The 23,651-nt window shown below is 39.6% G+C and overlaps 1 long non-coding RNA gene across 1 annotated transcript in view; it reads right to left on the reverse strand.

The window, feature by feature from the left end:
- Positions 1–9,475: 9,475 nt before the first annotated feature.
- LOC149452937 (uncharacterized) overlaps positions 9,476–23,651 on the reverse strand; it is an 80,825-nt gene continuing 66,649 nt past the window's right edge. Inside the window, exon 4 of the long non-coding RNA XR_016314748.1 lies at positions 9,476–14,282. This is a non-coding gene — a long non-coding RNA (uncharacterized LOC149452937). The remainder of the gene's footprint in view (positions 14,283–23,651) is intronic.

Genomic DNA, 23,651 nt, shown 5'->3' on the forward strand with positions numbered 1-23,651 from the left:
AATTATAAATCAGCATAAGCGTATTTTGCTCTGGGAGCAATGAATATATCCAGACTCTAGCAGCAATGCTCTGTAGTGTTAGGCAGGATCCAGGTATCAGGAGCAATACTCTGCAGCCACTATACAGCATAGATGGGACCTTTCATATGGCGATCATTTCTCCATGTATGTGGGAAATACATTCAGGAACAAAGAAAAGGCATGAGCCCATGAGGACATGGCCTGTGAGGACGTCGGATTGACGAAACGTGTAGGGCGGAGCTTAGTGGATGATGGTCAGGACATTCCCTGTGGCTGTCGGCGGTGTGTCCACGGTGAGCGGGGCTCGTCCATCTTCTTTCCTCCTTCATGCTGTTTATACTGGTGTCGGTCAGGACACCTTACTTGTGAGTGCGATTAAGTTTTAATAAATGTGAAATGGTTTTAAACATGTTGCACCATCATGCCTTTTGTTTGTGACAATCATTTGTGATAAAACTCCTCCAGAACCTCCACAATACTCCTCCACCACCGTAAAACATCAAAGGGAAATTTCCATAGCATAACACCGTATTTATTAGGTAAAAAACATTTAAAATTGCACTTACATAAAAACCATGTGTATGACACTTTAAATCCCTGCAAAAAGCAATTCCTTCTCAGAGAACAAGTGTAGATCTATCAAGCCCTGCCCTACATGTTTCGTCCTATGACGTCATCAGGCTTGATAAAGATAGAGATGGTAGCCTTGTGTACAAAGTAATCAACCCTTTGCCTCAACTATCACTTTCTAGTAATTTTCATGACTATGATATAATGTGACTTTTAAAAAAAAGGGAGTGAAACATGTAAAGTGAAAATTCTTGCAAATCAAAGCAGTATTAGAGCTAAATACAGACCTGGGCTTGACCATGGCTTAGCAGGAGTGGTGTTTCATATCAATGTAGTAGTAAATTGGAACACTTGACAACCATTCAGAATTTACATTCTGATACCCACCCATATGATGTCACCACCAATTGTGAAGCCATGAAAATGGATCCCAGCATTTAATAAGTAATGGTTAACACAATAAAAGGGCAGATATCATGATTTTGTTTAACTATCTTTTCAGGTTTACAAGTCTATAAATAGAGTTTTTTTGTCATTTTTAAAATATTTGCATTCAATCTCTACTTTAAAAACCTACATTTACCCTAAGCGTTTTCTGCAGTGTTTTTCAGAAATGCAGTACAGTCCATTTAACATGGTTTCCTATGGGACATGTTCGCATCTGCACGTTTTCACCCAGTGCATTTTTTGGAAAGGGTCAGGGACTTTTTTGAATGCAAAAGTTGCATTTTTGGTTGTATAGACTTCAATGAAAACGCTGCAGAAAAGCATGTATTGTGTTTTTGCTGCATTTTTGCAGCATTTTTGATGCGTTTTTGATGCATTTCACATTTTAAATTTGCCTAGCAGCAAGAAAAAAATGCAAAATGCATCAAAAACACAGCAAAAACACATAAAAAACACAGGTGCAAAATCGCAATGTAAAACGCATTACCCGGTGCCTGCTGTGTCCGGAGGAACACCGATTGCTGTACGGGACTTCTGTGTGAGGTCCCGACCATGTGATCACTGATAGGCCAATCAGTGATCACATGAATAGTTTAAGCAAGATGTCACTTCCAACATCATTGCTTACTACGTGTGAAATCTGTGAATGATCACAGAGGTCACATGGTACAAGGCTATTCACAACAGCCTTGTACCATGTGACAAGCTGTGACCAATCACAGCTCTCACAGTATTTCTCAATGGCTGCAAGAATGCAGCCAGATAGAAGGAGACATGATTGATTTTACAGCCTTTATGGGTATAAAAACAATCAGTGTAAAAAAAATCTTCATCACCCCCCCACGAGTAGTACAGTGTCACTGTACTGCTAGGGTGACAGTATGTTTATTTTATTAGTGTATTAGTTTATTATTAGTTTATTAAATTAGTTTATAACAAAAAATTATAATTTTTCAAAAAACATTTTCACATTTTTATTTTTTTTTATATTATTATTTATGTTTTTGGTTTTTTTTAACATACTGTCACCCTAGCAGTACAGTGTCACCATAGTGACACTGTACTACTTGTGGGGGGTGCTGAAGATTTTTTTTTCTTTTCTTACACTGATTGTTTTTACACCCATAAAGGCTGTAAAAGCAATAAATTCTTCTTCTCTCTGGCTGCATCCTTGCAGCCATTAAGAAATACTGTGAGAGCTGTGATTTGTCACAGCTTGTCACATGGTACAAGGCTGTTTTGAATAGTCTTGCACCATGTGATCTCTGTGATCATTCACAGATTTCACACGTAGTAAGCAATTATGTCAGAAGTAACATCTTGCTTACTACTGTTCATGTAATCACTGATTGGCCAATCAGTGATCACAACATTGGGACCTCACACAGAGGTCCCGTACAACAATCAGTGTTCCGCTGTGTCTGGAGGATCGTTGTGCTACGTGCTCCCAGGGAAGCAGGGAAGCGGGGAGGACGTTTATAAACGGCCACTCACCCCTGCACTGCTCCCGTCCTGCCCGTTTATGTACATGGGCCGGACGGGAAGTGGTTAAACCTACCTGCCTGTCACAAGTGGTAAATATGAAGAAGTCATTAAATATTTCATACACACTTGAAAATAGATTAATTTAACAAATTAAAATGTTTAATATTTGTAACTGAACAACTACTAAAGCTAATTATAATGTTTAGTTAGCGTGCTATTAATATAATATGTATTGTATTGTAATGCAATTACCATGAAGTTAATTTTTTTTCATATATTTCACATATTTTGTTATATATTCCCAATTTTAATGTATTTATTGCTATAAAGAAAAAAAACCATTAATCTTATTATTTAGTGGAAAAGTTAGGTCATGCCTTTTTAGAAATGACCGTGCAACATTTTTTATAGCTCTATAAAGTTTTATTCATTAACAGACAGGACAGATAGAGAAAGCTTCATGTGTTACCAATATGAAAAATTTGTCACATAATGCAGGTAACATTTTTAGATGTCGCTGCTCTAAGCAATGGGGTTGAATTGAAGAATAGAGGATGTTCACTTAGCAAAGTGAATGTTTATTTAGCTTAGTAAATAAAGTGGAGTTGTGTTCACTTCTATCATCCAATCAAGTGATGACCTTGCATGTGATTGCGTATGCTAAGTAAAAATAGCTTCATGGTATTTACTAAACTATAACAACATTCATTTTGCAAAGTAAACACAATTTTCAAAGTGCAGTTGAACTCCACTGTAAAGGAGATTATCAAGCACATTAACACCAGCATTACATGCAAACCATGTTGTCTCTCAATTAGTAATTTATTTGTGATCATTTGTTTTTTTAAGGTAAATCAAAATGTTTTGTGGATAATTAAGGGCACCACATACCTTATTGAATTCATATAGTATGGATATGGATTTGGACAATTTAGTTTTTATTTGAGACCCCTTGTGCCTGTGATCCTGGAAAGCCAACTAACATGGTTTTGCAATGATTTAATACAGTAACTGGGTCACACAATTAACCACTTCAAGTCTGGACTCTTTTAACCACTTCCTGTCCAGGCCAATTTTCAGCTTTCAGTGTTATCACACTTTGAATGACAATTGCACGGTCATGCAACACTGTACCCATATGAATTTTTTTTTGCATTTTATGAGACAGATAAAACTTTATTTTGGTGGTATTTATTCACCACTGGGATTTGTTTTGTTTTTTGCTATATAAATAAAAAGTCCAAATATTTTGAAAAAAAGTGTTTTTCTTATGACATTTTGCAAATAAATAATCTTTCTTCATAAATCTGAATACATTTATTCAGTTATCTTTTTAGTAAAAAAAATACCCAAATTAGTTTATAACCAACGATTATAATTTTTGAAAAAAAAATGTAACATTTTTATTTTTTTTTATATTATTATTTATGTTTTTTTTTTTACATACTGTCAAAGTAGCAGTACAGTATCACCATAGAGACACTGTACTACTTGTGGGGGGTGAGGAAGATTTTTTTTTTACACTGATTGCTTTTACACCCATAAAGGCTGTAAAAGCAATAATTTCTTCTTCTCTCTGACTGCATACTTGCAGCCATTGAGAAATACTGTGAGAGCTGTGATTGGTCACAGCTTGTCACATGGTACAAGGCTGTTGTGAATAGCCTTGTACTATGTGACCTCTATGATCATTTACAGATTTCACTAATAGTAAGCAATAATGTCAGGAAGTGACATCTTGCTTACTACTATTCATGTAATCACTGATTGGCTAATCAGTGATCACATGATTGGGACCTCACAAAGAGGTCCCATACAGCGATCGGTCCCAGGGAGCGCGCACAGGCTGTAAATGCGGCAGCCGTTTATGAACAGCAACCCGCTCCTGTACTGCTCCCTTCTGGCCGTTTATATACATGGGCCGGATGGGAAGAGGTTAAGAAGCAGTCAGGAGCAGGTTTTATATTGTAGCAGTTTATGAATAAAAATTGAATTTTTTTTTTAACTGATTACTTCCCAAAATAAAAATTGTCTGTTGACCAGAATTAAAGTGAGTTCATGGGACTCCCATTTAGTATCATTTTAATGTAAAAAATAAGAATCTAGTAAGGATAAATTCATCTGGTTTCCACCAAGCTGAGGTCCATAACAAAGTGGTGATACCCTTAGCCGGAGCGCTCTAATTCCTGAGATAGTATTCTTTTTGTGGCTATTATGAGTGGGTCCCAACTTCGGCCAGACTCCCTCTGTAACTAAAATATCATGTTTGTTGAAGTCTAACTTTAAATATGGCTATGAAATATACAGTATTTTGCCATTTTTTTTCATCTTTGTTGAAATATGGAGAAAATGAGAGTAAGAAAGTAAAAAAAAATGAATAAATAAAAACCCAGAACAGATTTATAAATAGACCCAACTGTCAGAAGTGATATACCTCAGTTATAAAATGTTCAGCCTTTCATGGATAAACCACCAAAACACGTTGTTGTGTTTTGTACCTGCAGAATTGCATGGATTCTGTCATTTACATAGGCATATTTTCTCTAAATCATGGAACTTCAAAGTCCTGTATAATGATATAAGAATTTTTTTCTAGGTCTGGTCAAATCCCTGGTGGTCTGGATCTGAGGTGTGTGTTGTTATGATGAACCTGGTAGTGATGGGGGTTAGTCCCCCTTGTTTGCATACATATATGCATCAATCACCTTAAATTGTTATTTTTCTTATTTGTATCTTTTGTATTTTTACTAGTATCCTATGCACATAATCGCTTCCTGAAGAAGTCTAGTTGGTGAAACATGTAGAAGAACCTGTTTATGAGGATTTTGTTAACATCATCAAACTGAATATACTGGATATTTACTTTACCATGAAACTTTACTAGCTACTTTTATCACAATAATGTTTTTTATATATTGTCTAAAATAAATTGTAATATTTTAACTGATATTCAGAGTCTGGTCTATAATATATGCACCAAAAATTCCATTCCTATTATTTCCTATTTGCTATAAGGGATAAGGAGCTATTGACATACATCTCCCCCCCACTTATAGATTCATTTTCTATAATGATACCGCACTTTTGCAGTCATTGAACATAAGTTGCCCAACATAAAGTAGTTAAACCTCATTTAGCCTTCACTTAGTAAGCCCATGACTCATGTGCAAAGTGTAGGAACTCACAGCAACCAATCAAAACATTTTCTTTAACTGTATTTATGCTAAAGTTCTAAAAACTGAAATGCTATTGGGTGTTATGGGTCATTGTGCTGATTAACTGAAATAAAGAGGAGCGCTAGGGGTACTAATGGCCGGCAAGCCACCATTCCTGAGAAGGAGTTAACTTTCCAGCCAGCTTGCAGAATAATACAGTATCCAGAGCACTACATGCTTACCCTGAGTAACTCATGAACAACCTCCTCTGGGGAGCCACAGCTCTTAATTAATTTAATTAACAATTCATTAAACCCCCCGCCTTCCACCTTCCTCGCTTCACCATAATTGCAGGTATATTAACATAAAATTGAGCAATGCTGAATCAATTAACAAATGCAGGATAGTGATGTATACAGTATTGTAAAAAATCCCTTAGTAGTTAATAATTAAATCTGAATGATTGGAAGACAGTGGGTAACTGTGTAATTGTGGGTAACATTTTAATTGTAGTTAATCCAGCAGCTGATTTTTAATATCTGTATTCTCTAGGAAATATAAACTCCTTGTAGACATGTTACTGTAACTTGGTGGTTGAATCCCTTACATTTAAATTTTTCTCCATATAGAATATGCAGCTTGCTCAGTTTTCTGATGAAGGCTGTGCACTTTATTTACTAAAGGAGGAGAGGCTGTTCACGTAGCAAAGTGAATGTACAATTTTCAAAGTCATTCTTAAACCATGTTATGCTGTGTTCTCTTTGAATACTCAATCATATGCCAGAAAAAGTTTAAAAAACAACAGAATTTTAACACAAATGTTTTGATTGAGCACAGCTTTAGGCTATTGCTAATAGCCTTTGCTTCTTTAGTAAATCAACTTATATTGCTTAGTGCTCAGTCTGTCACTGTTGTTACCTGTGGGCTTATAATGATTGTAAACCCTTTTTTTTAATAACAAATATGTCATACTTATCTCTCTGTGCAGGTAAGTGTCCTCCTTATCTCGAGTCCCTGCCCGTGCTCCTGCCTCCTCCCCCTTGCTGAGTGCCCACTATAGCCCTATTGCTATGGGGGCACTATTGGGGGCTCTCTCCTAAGCCAGCACTGTGTGTCCATAGGGCTTGCACCAACCCCTGCCCTCTTCTCACTGCCAAAAGCTCCCACTGCTTCCTTTGAGCATATGAGGAGGGAGAGAACTGATAGAGCCACTGCTCTTGTGCACAGTACTGGATCGAGGGTGCGCTCATGTAAGTATAAGTGGTGAAATCGGAGAGAGGGAGCTGCACTCAAAAAGTTTTTTTACCTTCATGCAGAGAATGCATGAAGGTAAAAAAAACCTTCAGCCTTTAGAACCACTCAAAGATGTGACAATCTAAAAGAAGGAAGCTGCATGTTGAGATGTAAGTTTAGTTGTTTTGGACATCTTACCTCCAGTGGAGAAGTGCTAAACATGTGCATTCTGCAAATTTTTGGATGCATTTGTTCATTGAAGAATTTTGTTGCATCATATTCATTATATTGAATCTTCATTTTCGGAATTCATTTTGTATCTTCGGCATTCATTTCTTATAGTTGTTGGTCCAGTTTAAGTAAAAAAATTTGCAGTTTTTCCGGAAGATTGCTATGTATTCAATATATTATTGAATTGGAAGGATTCAATATTCCAATATTTTTGGATGCTAGTCCAACCCACAGAAATGGCATGAACTGATTGGACAATATTGAGTGGCATCATGTGCATCTGAGTTAATTAATTGAATTTGGATCCATTCATTATTTACTTTCAAATTGTCGAACAAATTTGAAAATTTTATTAATTTCCCCATGGGCCTGAACTACTATCGCATCATGTGACTTCATCCAAATGAAAGGAATGAAACAAATGCATTTGTTAATTTCATTATAACTTTTTTCGGAGTCATTACTATGTCTATTCGGAGATTTGTATACATCTGCATCTCCAAAAATGACATTTTCATCCGAAAAACGAAAAGCACATGTATTTGCAGTACCCATTACAACAAACAAGGTGTCAGCCCTAAGAAGGAGACAATATTTCTCCTAGCTTGCATGCCTGAAGCGTTCTATATCATACCACAAAGTCTGCTGAAAATGTGAGAAGAAGGATCCCATGAAAGGTTGGACCAAAAGGACACGAGAATCTGAAAGATTATTAGACCGGCAGTAACAAAGAGATCATTTCATCCAATATCAGATCTGTGGTCACAACAGGAATCACAGAAAGGACCATTAGTAATAGTTTGCATAAAACAAGAGTATGAGCCTAAGAAGATAATGGCTGGCCAAGTGTCAGACTCAGGAGAACTAGGGAAATGGCAAATAGGTTTGTTCAGTGATGATTCCCATTCTGTTTTTGTCAATAAATAGACAACTGATCATCAGAATGTAGGGTGATTAACTCCATCAATGATTTTGGCATGCCAATTTCTATAATGATAACTAATGGGGTTCTTGTGTGAGTCCAGAAATTCCTTCTGATCTTGAAATGTGCCCTACTACTGCCCACTTTCTCCATTCACAGAAGCAGTACTACAGCTTCCATCAATGAAACATTATACATGAATGGAGGAAGGGTGGATGATTGAAAGATCCGCCCCCTCTAGTCACAGATCTTGTTTCTTTCATGGAATCTATATTACAACTTCTGTGAATGGAGGAGCTGGGCAGAAAGGGTAGACAAAATCAAGCACTCTTGAAGAGTGCCTGTCTCATCTCTATTAACCCCTGCCACACTGGAAGATTACAGTGGGGGGGGGGGGATAGGAGAAGGAAGATTTCAAGGAATTCAGGAGAGAAAATTACAAAGGACACACCTGATTAATAGTAAGTAATGTCCTTTGTGCTGATATTTGTTTTTGTATCAGGCACTAACAAAGTTACCTAAAGAGGTTGTAAACACATATATCCATTAACAAATCCTTATACATCAGTTGTACCTGTTTACCTCTAGTCTTCTCTTCTCTACACTCATTCAAAGTCAAGAATTTAGAAAGATTGTCTGAGCTGTCAGAACAAAAAAGGTAGAGAGCTGAAATTACACACTGCGGAGTTCAGTGAGGTTCGGTGAGGTTGATGGGAAGGGACACATACAGCACACAGGAACAGAGCTGAGATTGTCAATCGCAGGCTGTGTGCTGGAGATCCCTCTGCTGTTGCCTTTTTTCTCTTGGTGTCAGGAAAATCTACCAGAAGTGACTCATGCAGATAGCAGAGGAACAAGGCAGCAGACAGAAATTACACAGTGCTCTGTATAGAGACAAGTACACACTATAGAGGGATTTGCTTTGTTTACATTTAATGTCTGAGGTTTTCAACCACTTTAAATGCCTTTCGAAGTTATATTTATTATAAGGTGCTTTTTTTTTACTTTGTTGTTTGTCTTGCATGAACAGATTAGCCTCTGGTTCTTCTCTAGCAGTAAAGGTGTGATGGAAAGCCAAAGTAAATGATCCAGTAAAGCTTAAACTGATACAATTTGGTTTAACATGGCTTTTTTATTCTCTTTTTTTTATAAAATACTGTTTTCACCTTAATTCATCTCAGTGCTGCTAATTTCATGAGGTTTATTTTAGTTCCTTACTATTTCAATACACTTGCCCCAGCACCAGCTGCAGATTGTTGCAATGGAAAGGCTTTTGTTGCTAACATTGGACTATTCCTCGGCAATATGTGTCTGTACAGCTGCTTGTAGTTTCCATCTGGGGCAAACATGATGAAAATTAGGAGACAGCGGTCATCCCATAACAAAAAGTGCATGAAGAAGGACATTCAGAGCAGATACCAAGTAATCTTTTAATGAAATGCTGCACATTTGAAAACATGCAAATTGCTTTTTAAATTACATTAACAAGTTAAACTTTATATGCATTCACTCTACCTTTCCTGGATCCCACATAACTGTCCAAGTATTTAAGAAGAATCCCATAGCCCAGCATTTGAGGACATTTCCCACCAAAGAAGTAAATTGTTGGCAAAGCTTTCTGCCGTGAATGTAAATGGTTGGCTGCCCAGATAAGTTGTCTAACAGTTTTTCTCACTATGACCAATGATCATCCCACTGACTTCCAATACAGAGGTTTTTTCATCTATTGACCACCAATGCCAAGTCGTTATTCCTCCCTCTGACCACCAACGCCAAGGCATTTTTCTTCCAACTGACCAACTGACTTTAACATTTCTTGCTTTCACCACTTGAGTAGACAATATAAACTTTTCATTGAATTGAATGTAGAGTGATGAACTGAGCAGCCTCGTCATGATATCTCCCTGATTCAGAGAAAGGTAAGTATAAGACTGGCATGGTGGCTCTAGACAGAGGGGGCTACAAGCAGTATTACAATATTAAGCCCATATGTCTTAGAAGCAGGATAACAAGTGTCATCCAAGTGGCAAAATATGCAGAAATATGCTCACTTAGATGTATTGTGGGTCATATTATTGTCACCATTTTTTACTATAATAAAGGTTTACATCCATTAGTGTGCAGAGGAAGTATTTATTAATGAATACTGTGCTCTTTACATCGTAGGAAAGAATGATAAGATTCTATTGAGATTAGAATCTTTACTCTTAGAAAATGCTGAACATTTAGAAATTTCAAATAAACAGAAAAACATTTTATATGAAAATGTCTACTAAAAATTTAAAAATGTTAGATGATATATAGGTGAACTTTAGAAAAGCTGTAGACCTAGAAAATATGCTGGCAATGAAAAGAATACAGACTTATAAATAAAGACATGAATTTTAGTAAATTAAATTATACAATTTTTTTATCGTCGTTCTGTTTCACTGATTTTTTTCTTGCACTGTTTTCACTACTTTTCCATACCACGTTTTAAAACAGAAATCCATCTCCTTTTACTTTAACTTACACAGCCAAATATGATGCAGTACAACTGTACCTCATTACCGGATCATTTTTGTAAACATCAGTATAATCAATGATGAACAAAAGGGACTGGCATGAAAAACAGACATTCCTGTGCCCCTACCACTTCTAATGTCCTTGCCACTGTAAATAAAATGGTTGTTGTAGAAGGTAGCGGAAACTGCAGCAGTAATTATACTGGCAGTGACAGTAGCAACCTTCAAGTGTTCCCACTAAATTTCAGCCGGCCCGTTAGTCTACTCTAAACCAGACTGGAACTTTCACAGCACCAAATACAATTCAAACACCAAAAAATACAAAAAGAGTTTATTGCATCTTTATTCCAGAACATAAAAGCATATCTCAAGCATATACTGTAGGTTAAACCTTAGGGCATTAGACCCCCATATGCAACTTTCATAGGTTCAGTGTAAAAATCTTGATGTAAAGGCTGCCCTAAATGTTTCAAGTATCACTCTTCCGCAGGGGCATAAGTATACCTGGCTTTACAAGAATAAATAATAATAATTCAAGCACAAAAATAAATATATAAAAACAGTTTATTACATCTCTATTCCAGAACATAAAATCATATCCCAAAGCATATACTGTAGACCGAGACCTTAGGGCAAAAGAGCACATACGCAACTTTCATAGGCTCAGATATATCTGTAGTATTGCACAGGACACCGTAGATTATTTGCTATGCTGCTGATTTTATCTATGTGAGTAGTTTTACTAGTTTTTAAGGTAGCAGTACCCCCTCAAGAGCCTCTGAATATTTCTGGGATCCCTGTTTGTTCTGAGCCTGATTTGTAAGCACAGCCCCTAATGACACCACCATAAAACCTTGACCAGGAGAATCCCTTGGCCCTGGAGCACAAAGTAATTACACAGTTTAAGGTGAACCAATATTTTGATTATATTGAGATCAAAGTAAAAGAAATAGTACAAGCACAAAAGCGATAACAGTAAGCAGTTACAGCAGTTAGACAATCTGCAAGGCTCAGCCAAAGGATCAAACACAGTATCACTTTTAAACAAACCCAAAATGTCCTGCAGGACCAGAGTTTAAACACCTTGCAGTGTGTTACATTAATTACACTGTTCAACAAATTTTTATTTTTTGCCAGTTTTGGAAACAAAAGGATCCATTTCTTAATGAATTTCACATTCTGAGTTCAAATATAACAATGAAATTTGTCAATTGGCTCTAGTTTTTCTGTAAACAGAAAGTTTTCTACTATAGGCGTAATGACTACATAATGCACAATAATTATATAGATAGATGTCTTTCCACAAATATAAAGCAAGTGATATTGACTACATAACAAAGCCTAAATGGCATAATATATTGCATAGGATTACCAAGAAAAATTATAGCCATAAGCTAAGTTGAATCATTTTAATACTTAGGATTCTCACTAGTTTTGTCTTCAGTTTGTGTCGGTTTTGCTTCTCTTGGCTTTTCTCTTGTATTCGAGGAAAGGGCTATCTCTTACAACTGCACGTGACTACACGCTTCAGGTTCTTCCTCACTTGACTCAACCTCGAAGGATTCTGGTGCTTTAGGAATTGGTAGCCCCTCTCCATGAGGAACTGGACGTATTGCCGATGGAATATTTGGATAGTGCACAGATAACTTTTTCTTCTTATTTAGCCCTTTTACAATTGGAGGCACCATACAAAAGTAACAATTACTAACATGATCTGTTGGCTCTCTCCAAATCATTGACACAGCGAAAGGCATAGATGCCTTTTTTCCATTCAACCATTGCTCCAGTGCCGTCCCACAAGAATTGCAGCATATATGTGGTGCCCAGCTCTTGTCCTGGTCTCCTATCTTGCAGCCAAAATACAAGTTGTAGGCTTTCTTAATCATTCCTGTTATCCTCCTTTTTTGTGAGATAAAAGTTATTTCACCGCAGATATAGCAGAAATTATCTGCTTTATTCACACAAGTTGGAGGCATTACTGAGTAGCCTATATAAGCATAAAATGAAATGTAAAGACGCTGTCGAACTACAATCAGCTACAGATACTGCAGCTTTTATGCAGTGAAGTGATGCAATTAAAGGCTAATATTGCATCATCTCAGTATACATGCAATTTTCTATTGGTTACCAGTATCAATTGCGCAATATGCAGCTGAAGTTGCATCATAATTTTGAATGGCTTACGTCATTAGATGGGTGAATATATCATGGAAACTAGAGCCAATCAACATTTTTTAGGGTCATTTTCGTTTTCAGCACCCCAAAATTATGTAAGATTAGCTAATTTTATGCCCAAAACTTTTTACCTGTTGAACAGTGTTATTGTGAATCCATACTTTATGAGTATTCCTTTTGGGCCATTTCATGTGGTGAGCTGAATGGATGGCAGTGGATGGAAAGTCGAGCAGGAGGCTTTACAGTTTATGCTTATCAAGACCTCTCTATAAATAGGGTTTTTTTTTACATTCTGGTACGCATATTTTATTATTTTAGCATTGGACGAGCAGCCCACTGGAGAAGGTGTGTTTGTGGATTTGGTTACAGTAAAGAATCTCACTGACTTCTACATTACCTTTGTTTTTGGCATTCAAGCACTGGGTATACAGAATATGCCTGAGGGACATTATCTGAATTTATTGGCATTACACATATAGTAGAGTTTTATGCACACATTAGTGTTATTGTGTGTATTGTATAAACAATATTTCAGTTTATTGGTCATGAACTATATATGTGTCATTATGATGCATAAGTTTGTATTTGTCATTTGAATTTCACTATTGATGGGAGATATTTATTGCTGCATCAATATATACACAGGTACTCAAACCAAACCTGTGCTTTTCCCAAGCCAGGTTCTCTTCCCAATAGGGTGTGCAAGTAGCCAGGCACACAACAACTCGGACAGTCTCACAACTCAATGACCAGACAAGTCATATATTTTTATGCTTTGATGCTCAATGAACTTAGTTGGGATGCAGAGTGGTCTTTTGAAATTTAGTGCACAAAGAAACCAGAGGGCACTCTTGGCCTTGTCTATACTCTTCAGGATAAATTTCCTCTTGGCAGACAACAGGAGAACAACCCTTGGACTCCAAGTGAAGGAAAGGTTCCAATTCAGCATTACTGGAGTAGACATTCAAAGAGTTAGAGCACAGTGGCTAAGTGGTTAGCACTTCTGCCTACCAGTAATAGGGTCATGGATTCAAATCCCAACCACAGCACCACCTGCCTGAAGTTTGCATGCTCTCCCTGTGCCTGTGTGGGTTTCTTCCCACACTCCAAAGACTTCAACCTGGTAGGTTAATTGGCTCCTGTCTAAATTGGCCCTAGTATGTGTATGTGAGTTAGGGACCTTAGATTGTACACCTCTTGAGGGTTAGGGCCTGATGTGAATGTAATATATATATGTAAAGTGCTGTGTAAGTTGACAGTGCTATATAAGTACCTGAAATAAATAAATAATAGAGCACCAAGCAGTCACTAGAATCCTATACTCACAATGTCCCTATATATTTGCATGCTTCCATCCAATATTGGCCAGGCACTTCTCTGTGAATCTCCAGGCCAGATCCTCAGTGAATCCACTTCATTTGGCTTCAGTTATTTCCATAAACTACCCCTCTCACTGAGCTGGGACCGCAAAGAACCCCTGCAGACTTCAGCTATACTGCCCTGAAGGGCAGTAGCCCTCCAGGCTGGGGTCTTCTCCTCCTGGAGGAAAGAAGGGAAAGGGGAGACATAATTAAAACCTTTAAATACATCAAGGGGGTGAATAAGGTTCAAGATGGCAGTATTTTCAACATGAAACCAAAATCAAGAACACATGACCCCAAACTAACTGGAGGAAAGTTCAAAACTAATTTTAGAAAGTATTATTCTACTGAAAAAGTAGTTGATGCTTGGAATAGACTTTCAGCAGAGCAAGTGAGTCAGTCAACAATAAGTGGCTTCAGACATGCTTGGAACAAACATAGATCTATACAAAAGACAAAAAAGTTAACCAAATAAAAAAACCTAAAAAAAAAAAAATACAAAAACGTATTAAAAAACAGTAGACTCAATGGACCACTAGGTCTTTTTTCTGCTGTCACTTTTCTATGTTTCTATGACAAGAACCCTACACTCCTCAGCCACCTACTAGGCATTCTCCCTCAGGGAGATTACGTAAATATTCAGGCCAAGGGTCTGCCTCTACCAACCCACTACATTCCAGAATCCACTAGAAGGCAGGGGGAAGTAGTTAAGCCTGGAGCCAATGAGACCCAGAACAGTCAAAAATAATCACACATCGCTCCAGAGATTACAGAGAACTAGATTTACCTGAACCTCTCTAACAACCTGTAGGCAGGTACAGTTTGTTTTTTCCACTGCAGATGGTGCTCAAATCGAGAGGCAGCCTGGAGAGGAGGTCCACCAACAACATTTCTCTATGGTTTCCTGGGTCAATGAAGCAGCATTCCATTGGCTCCTAGGTAACTCTCGGCAGCTATATTGGTTCAGCAGGGTCTATTTTAGTCCCTGCCCCTGGGGTTTTGGCACGCTTCTGGTGTCTGGCTAGTGTAGAGAGACAGACCCCTCATGTTAGGGAAAGTAACTAGCGGTAGAGAAAGGTTCCTGATGAGGAGGGAAAGGGACTTGCTATCCTGGAAAGGAGCTTCCCTCATGGGACCAGACTGGCCAGGCCACCTTTCACCCTGTGCTGTCGGAACCTCTCCTCCTCTACATCTGACTACATTGAGCCATCAGTTATTTACCTAGTGGTGATTTCCCACCTGGGTGTTTGTAACATTGGCATTCTGTTTAATACAAGTTCCAAGTTTTTCTGCAAGCAGACTGTGTATTTAATGCACGCACTATGCTTCTGCTCCCCACAATGGCAATTGGCAGGATATGTACCTTGCAGCGGATATGGAAGGAGGACTGGGCTCCAGCATGGCTCCACGTGGGTTGGCCTTGGCCCTGATGCCTAAGTATAATAGTTTTAATATCCCCTTGGCAGAATGAGAGGAGAAGCTAGAGAGTGCCATGTGTCTGTATCAGGTCCTGGCCAGATTAGTGGTGGAGAAGGATGCCCATGAGGCAGTGATGTCGCTGCCAGAGGAGGAGCAGGCCACCTTAAAACAGATTGTGTCACATCTGGAGGGCCTCTTTGAGGAGAAGATACCACTGCCAGAGGTTCTTCAACAGGAAAAAACAGGAGGATGAGAACATCACCCATTCCACAGTGCCTATGCAGCACCTCTGGAGACACCTATAGAAGCAGGATGTGCTGTGCTGACATAACTGACTCTGATTTCATACTGAGGGATCAGTTTATTGCAGGTCTGAAGCCTGAGAGCATTACATGAGAGAAGATTAAAGCAAAGCCTGCAACAACCTTCCTTGAGATGGTAGTTGATGCGGTTGCCCAAGAAGAGGCAGATGTAACTGTATCAGTGACCAAAAGGTATGCACCAGTGTACCTCCAGAAAGAGGCCTTGGCACCCTCACCCCTTTCAGCCCTGCAATCTTAAATGTGGGAATTGTCTCAAGATGTAGTCGATTTAAAACAAGACATAGCCTCCTCCAAAAAAGGTCTCTTCCCAACTCCAGAGGGATGACAACCTGCTGCACAGGGACCCCGAGGATGAGCGCAAATGCTGGCGGTGCAGCTGATATGGCCATTTCTCCAGGCCTACATTAAACTAGTATCTCCCAGGGCAGAGGGACAAACCCAGCTCATCAAAGTCCCAGTACAGTCATAGCCGCCCCCAGTCCAGTGGTGTCCGCCCTGGTAAAAGAATAGGAAGTCCCAAGCTTTATTGACATAGGGTCAGAGGTCACTGTTATGGAATATGACTTTTATGCTCAATGATTTGGTAGGAAAAGCTAGACCCTTGCTGGCTACCCCTCCAAGCAGTCAACAACCTACCAATCCTGGTGACTGGCATCACCTGGCTGAAGATCCAAATTGAAGACCAGGTGATGGAATGAGTGAGAGTGGTGGTGACCTGTGGCCCAGTAAACCCTGCAGTGCCTGTCGTGCTGGGAATTAATATATTGAAAGACCTGGACCTACCTCACTTGCTAGCCAAGTATGAACATTCATGCTAGCCCATAGCTCGGGCTTGCGAGTAGTGTGGCTCAGAGTGCTCCAGACCTTTGAGGCCCATCAGAAGGTAGCAGGTAGGGGTTGTACGTACACCCACTAAACAGAAGTCATTGCTAGCACTCCTACAAGAGGTAGTGTGGTCCTTCCCCATTAGAGCTCACCAGAAAGGATATGGAGCCACTGTCATGGTTGAACCCTGCAAGGATGCAACTATGCTAGGAGAGTGGCTGGTGGGCTAAACCTTATCCAAAATCCACTAGGGATGAGTCTTAGTGCAGCTGATCAACTTGGGCGATGCGCCCATTCCACTACCCATGAATTCCATCCTTGCTGACTTACATGCAGTCCCCCACCACTGCATTTCTGAGGCCCAGCTAAGGGTACAGGCCATGTGTGCTCACCTACAGGCAACTATGGCCTCCTGTCATGAAGCCCAGTACAAGTCACTGCTAGAATAACTGGACATCCCATTCACAGATTTTCCCCTACCCCAACAGAGACTACTCCACCAACTACTGAAGAAACATCTCCTAGTGTTTGCCACTACTCTGGAGGATTACGGATTCACAAAGAACATTGACCACCCAATTCACACCAGAGACACACCGTCCATCCTGCTGACCTCCCACCAGTACAAGAAACATCCCTGGAATGGTTCTTGACACCCCTTGAGCTTGAATCTCAGCTGAACTGGCCACCTCGACTAATGCCAAAGACTGTACTGGTCTGGGGAAAATCCCACATATAGCCCAGGTGAAGAGCAGCCAGAGGACATCAACGATCCCTTACCAACTGTGACCCCTGAGTCACTACCCAAAGATAAATCTTTACCAAATTACTCTGATGAGAGTCCAGCCATCTGCCCCCTCATGTGGCCTAATTGAGGGCAACCTGCAAGATTTTCTGATTATGTTGTTTACCTGTGTTTACTAGTTCTGCCTTCACTTGTTTTGATTGCCTGCTGTTAACATTCTATTGTGTTGTGATGCCAAGGACAGAGTCTGTTAAAGAGGAGGAGAATGTAGGCAGGTGCGGTTTGTTTTCTCCACTGCAGTGGTGCTCAAATCGAGTTGCACCTCAGCCTGGAGAAGAAGTCCAAGAGAAACAATATTTCTATATGGTTTCCTGGGTCAATGGAGCAGTGTTCCAGTTGGCCATGCTGCACCCATGTGACCCTTGGCAGCCATCCTGGGTCGGCAGGGTCTGTTTAGGTTCCTGTCCCCCGTGTTTTGCTGGGAAAGTAACTAAGGATAGAGAAAGGTCCCTGATGAGAAGGGAAAGATTAGACACTCACTATCCTGGAAAGGAGCTTTCCGGACCGGACTGGCCAAGCCACACTTCACCCTCTGAAACAGATACTGTGGGCACCTCTCTTCCTCTACATTGAACTGTGAGTTATTTCCGTAGCAGTGCTCTCCTGCCTGGGTGTTTGTAATGTTGGCATTCTGTTTAATACAAGTTACGTGTTTTTCTGCAAGCAAACTCTGTGTATTTACAAACCTGTTCTAGGAGGATGCAACAAAAATGTTTGCTTTAATTCTCCCTTACCATCAGAAAATGTTCCTCTTTTCAGGAATGAAAGAACATTTGACTCATGCCATGTGAGAGCACTGGTGTTTGGCCCATCACTGTTGCATAGAGCTGGAGACTCCTCATCCTTGTGTAAGCTCCCTCTGGGATCTCTCAAAGATCACACAGGCCATTTTGTTCACATTGGACATCTTAAAAAAAAGCAGTATCTCTCTCTCCTGGTCCCCCACTGTGCCACTTTGGCTCTGGTCTGGCTACCCATGCATGTTCTGACAGTTAAGGGCCTCTAACCTTACTGTAAATCACTTGCCCAGCTACCTCAGCCTCATCAGGTGTGATCTTTCTGAGCTGCTAAGAGAGGGATGCAGAGAAACCTATCTTCCTTGTGTATCTACAGGAACCCAGGGAGTTGTGAGAAATGGAGTAAAGGGTCCTGGTCTATATCTGAGCATGGTGAGCAAATGGGCATTCCACTACAGAACCGATGATCTAACCTAGAGCAGCTGGAGAAAGGACATTAACTTAAGTTTTTTTTTTCCAACTATATTTTAAACATTTTTACAGTAATATGTCATTTTCAAAGTATTATTTACATTGTACTTACAGTATATCTTGCAGGAGGCTGAAATGTTAAAACAAAAAAACAATAAAGTTGAATTGCTGCCCAAAAAACTAACTACGGTAATTTTGTGCCGCCTCCCAAAGCTGTCTAAATTGTATTAAAAAAATAGTATACCCACCTATTTTCAGCCTGGTCCAGTCTAGTCATATGATTCCCTGTGTCAGTGAGTAGCGGCTGCAGCAGTGAGGAAGGAGCACTCAACAATGGCATGGAATTTGGGGTGCCGTGATGTTACCTATAGGCTCCCATGTTCCAACCATTGTCAGCGTTTCCTCCTCTCCCCTGCAGCAAACGCTCATTGACACAGGGAGCTGGAGCTTGTGAACGAACTGGAGCAGGCTGAAAATAGGTAAGTATACACTTTTTTTACAGATGTTAGGCATAGGTGGAGGGAACATTTTTGAACATAGTTAGTGTAAGGCAGGAATTCAGATTTAATATGTTCTTTATTCTTTTCCATTCTTCCCCACCCATTTGGCATTCTTGCTTCATTTTTTTCATAAAGATTGTAAAATCCTTTAGATTGTAAGTTCCACGAGCAGGGCCCCCACATTCCTTCTGTACTGAAATGTATTGTAATTGTACTGTCTCCCTTATATTGCAAAGCGCTGTGCAAACTGTTGGCGCTATATAAATCCTGTAAAATAATAATAATAATAAAAAATAAATTTATCTGGTTCCTATAGGCTACAAATTCACTCTTCTGCTATTTCTCTTTCTTCTAGTTTGAACAAGTCAACCCTTCAGTGACAAAGAGTGGTAAAGTGCCATAACCGTTATTAATAGGCCCCTATATTTATTTTTGTCTTCAGTAAATTGAAATAACCATTTACTAAATAAAATATACTGGATATCTATATTATATATACTTAGGTTTTGTGAAATCAACTAAATCACACAGCTGAAAACTAATCTGATATATAACAGGAAAATCTAAAATAATAAATGTCTGTGTGTGTGAAATGTGATTTGGGTTGTGCACTAGTAGTTGCACACAACAGAGCTCTCATTAGCATGGCAAAGCATCACAGAGCCCAGACAGCTAGCAGGGGTCGGAGGATGTGAGCCACCACTCGGACAATTCTGTCACACAGGTCAGCCAGCTGTGGATTTTGTCCCACTGACCCTGGGTTCTGTTCCACCGCACAGATGGTAAAACTACAACCCCCCTTCTTATTCTGGTTGAATAGAAGCCTTCAGTATCACTGTGCTTAGGAACGTGTTAATGCCAAGATGCAGGTCAAGGCTATGGCCTCTTATCCAATGGAGCCTCTCTGTTGATAGGGAAATTGTTCCATGTGGGAGGATATAATTTCCATACAAACAGCCAATGAGTTATTTGTGAAAAACACAAATGTTACTTAATTTAGCACAACACAAATTATGATAACTGAACTTAACCCAATAGGAAACACTTATTGTACATAATGAGTTATTGATCAGATGCACTTTTGTATGATACAAATGTAATATATACAGAATTGTACTTATAGCTGAAAACAGATCCAAACCCAACTTCCAAAGTTATTTGGTGCGAAACATCTTCAAAACCTGAAAAAGCTTTGAGTTATACAGCATAAATTTATGGGAGTGAAGTAGTTAAATTAGACCCAGTCACTAGAATTTCATCTAAGCTTTAACATGTTAAAGTGTTACTAAAACCACAACAGTAAAATCAGTCTGTACATGCAGTAAAGCATGCTTGTTGTACTCACGGTTAATCCTCCACATTGTGTAAAAACACAGATCCTGTCCTCTCTGATCCTCCCCTTCTTTCAGTATCCCCCTCTTATCTCCTGATAAAACATATTCTGTGGAGTCACTCTGCACCTGCTCAGTTTGGTGTGTATTGTTAGAGAGGTTTTTTTTTTTCTTGGGAGAGTGCATGTGATCAGCACAGGGCCAATCAGCACTGTCCAGTCAAAGTTCATGGGTCCTGCATGCTCCTAGAGCAGAATGAGAACTCCTCCTACAAGTTGACCCTAGTATGTATATGTATGAATGTAAGGTAGGGACTTTAGATTGTAAGCCCCTTGACGGTCACGGACTGCTGTGAATATACAATATATGTGTAAATTAATAGTGCTATATAAATACCTGTAATAAATAAAATACTGCTGATGAGAAAAGGTATTTAACATTTTATATTTACTAAAATAATTGCACTTCCATGTTCTGTGTACTGTGGGAGACCAAATATGTGGATGCAGGGTCCTGGATTTAGTAACACTTTAATATAATTTGCAAAACTGGGTTCAATCCTTCTAAATCTGCAGCTTTCTTTTAAATAATGTCTGGTGATCCTGCCATGAAGATCCTTCTTCAGGTATTTCCTGGTATTTGATGACAACTGTTTCCAAATTTTGCTCCTGCGTTATCACCCTAAATATTCCTGTTGCACATGTTCCTGGGATGGTGCTAAATGGGTAATACAGTATATATTAGCTGGGAACTAGTATCAACAATAATAGAAGCATACAGTATATTGCCAGCACACCATGGATCTTCAAGAATATGTCCAACTGTTTATTAAAGCTTTCACATCACAGCAGTGAAAGGACATAATTCCTGAGCCATGTAGGGTCCTTTTGATCATCACCTACCTGATTATTATTATTATACAGGATTTATATAGTGCCAACAGTTTGCGCAGTGCTTTACAAGATGAAGGTAGACATTACAGTTACAATACATTTTGGTACGAGAGGAAACAGAGGGCTCTGCTTGTTAGAGCTTACAATCTTAGAGGAAGGATTGAATGATAAAAAACGTAATAGCTATGGGAGGATGAGCTGATGGAGGAAATAAATGGCAGTTTACTAGTTAGAAGCAGGATAGGCTTCTTTAAAGAGAAGGGTTTTCAGGGATTGTCTAAAGGTGGATAGATTAGGAGATAGTTGGACAGATTGAGGGTAGTGAGATCCATAGGATGGGAAAAGCTCGGGAGAAGTTCTGGAGGTGAGCATGGGAGAAGCTGACATGGGAACTAGGAAGCAGAAAGTCTTGGGAGGATCGAAGAGAGTGGTTTGGTTGAAATTTTAAGACGAGGTTGCTGATGTAGCTGGGGGCAGAGTTGTGGATGGCTTTGTAAGTAGTTGTTAGTATTTTGAATTTTATTCATTGGGAGAGTGGAAGCCAGTGGAGGGATTGACAGACAGGGGTACCAGACACTGAATGGTTAGTAAGGTGGATGAGCCTGTCAGCAGCATTCATAATGGACTGAAGGTGGGATAGCCTATGTAAAGGTAAGCCAATGAGGAGGGAATTGCAGTAGTCGAGACAAGAGATAACCAGGGAGTGAATTAGAAACTTTGTGGTATCATTGGTTAGAAAGGGGCATATTCAAGAGATGTTGCGGAGGTTGAGGCGACATGAATTGGACAGGGAATGGATGTGAGCCTAAAAGGATAGTTCATAATCCAGGGTTACCCCTAGCACCCTGGCATGCGTGGAAGGGTTGATAGTTGTGCTATTGATCTTGACCGAGAAATCAGGGGAAGAGGCACGTGGGGGAGGAAATATTATGAGCTCAGTTAGATTGAGTTTTAGATATGGTGTGACATCCAGTCTGATATGTCTGTTAGTAAATAGGTGATACGTGAGGAAACTGATGGGATGAGCTGAGGAGTAGAGAGATAGATTTGTGTGTCATCAGCATAGAATTGGTATTGGAAACCATGGGAAGATATCAGCTGACCCAGGGAATAAGTGTAAATCAAGAATAGGAGACGACCAAGAACAGAACCTTGGGGGACCCCGATGGTAAGAGTAAGAGAGGAGGAAGTAGAGTTGTAAGTGACACTGAAGGTGTGGTGAGATAGGTAAGATTCAACAGACAGTACAGTCACGGAGGAGTTTTTTGAGGAGCGGGTGGTCAACTGTGTTAAATGTAGCAGAGAGGTCCAAGAGTAAGAGAACAAAATAGTTACCATTGGTTTTACGGTAGCTGTTAGTAAGTCGTTAGTGAGTTTTAGGAAAGCAGTTTCTGTGATGTGTTGTGGGCGAAATTTAGACTGAAGGGGATCGAAAAGGTTATTCTCAATGAGGTGGCAGCTTAGCCAGTTGTAGACTAGAAATTCAAGGCATTTTGAGGAAAATGGGAACATGGGTCTTAGGTTGCTAAAATTCATGGGGTCCAGTGAGACCTTTTTAAGTATGGGGGGTAATTAGAGCATGTTTTAGAGTTGGGGAAGATGCCAGTAAAAAGAGAGAGATTGCAGATATGAGCTAAAGAGTGAAGGATAGAGCCAGAGGGTGACCATAGTATTTGCGAGGGAACAGGGTCTAGGGGACAGGTAGTTCATTGGGCTTTAGAAAAAAGTTTACCAACTTCCTCTATAGTAGTTGGGTTAAACAAGGGAAGTATTGATTGTGCAGATGGACAAGGAGTGTAGGGTGAGGGAGATATTTGTGCAGTGGAAATCTCATAACAAATTGTGTCACTCTTATTTTTGAAGTGATTAGAAATCTCCTGGACAGTGAGTGAGTTAGTGGGTGGAGGTAATGAAGGATAAAGTACAGCATTAAAGGTAGAAAAGAGTTGATGGGGTCTACTTGAGGGGTTGTTAATGAGAGTGATAAAATAGGTCTGTTTGGCAGTATGGAGACAGGAATTGTATTTTTGAAGGGCAGATTTATATTAGTTGAAGTCTTGCTGGATCTTAGTCTTACACTATAAACGCTCAAGAGCACGGCTACATTTTTTGAGGCATCTGATATTGTCTGTTTGTCAGGGCTGTAGCGGTCGGGGCCTAATTCCATGTGCAGTGAGGGGGGCCAATGTGTCCAGGGTGGATGACAGTGAACTGTTGTAGACAGAAGTGGCCAGGTTAGGGCA

This window comes from Staurois parvus, unplaced genomic scaffold (genome assembly GCF_062004578.1).
Source record: "Staurois parvus isolate SC_StPar_1 unplaced genomic scaffold, SC_StPar_1.0 ptg000454l, whole genome shotgun sequence".
NCBI lineage: Eukaryota > Metazoa > Chordata > Amphibia > Anura > Ranidae > Staurois > Staurois parvus.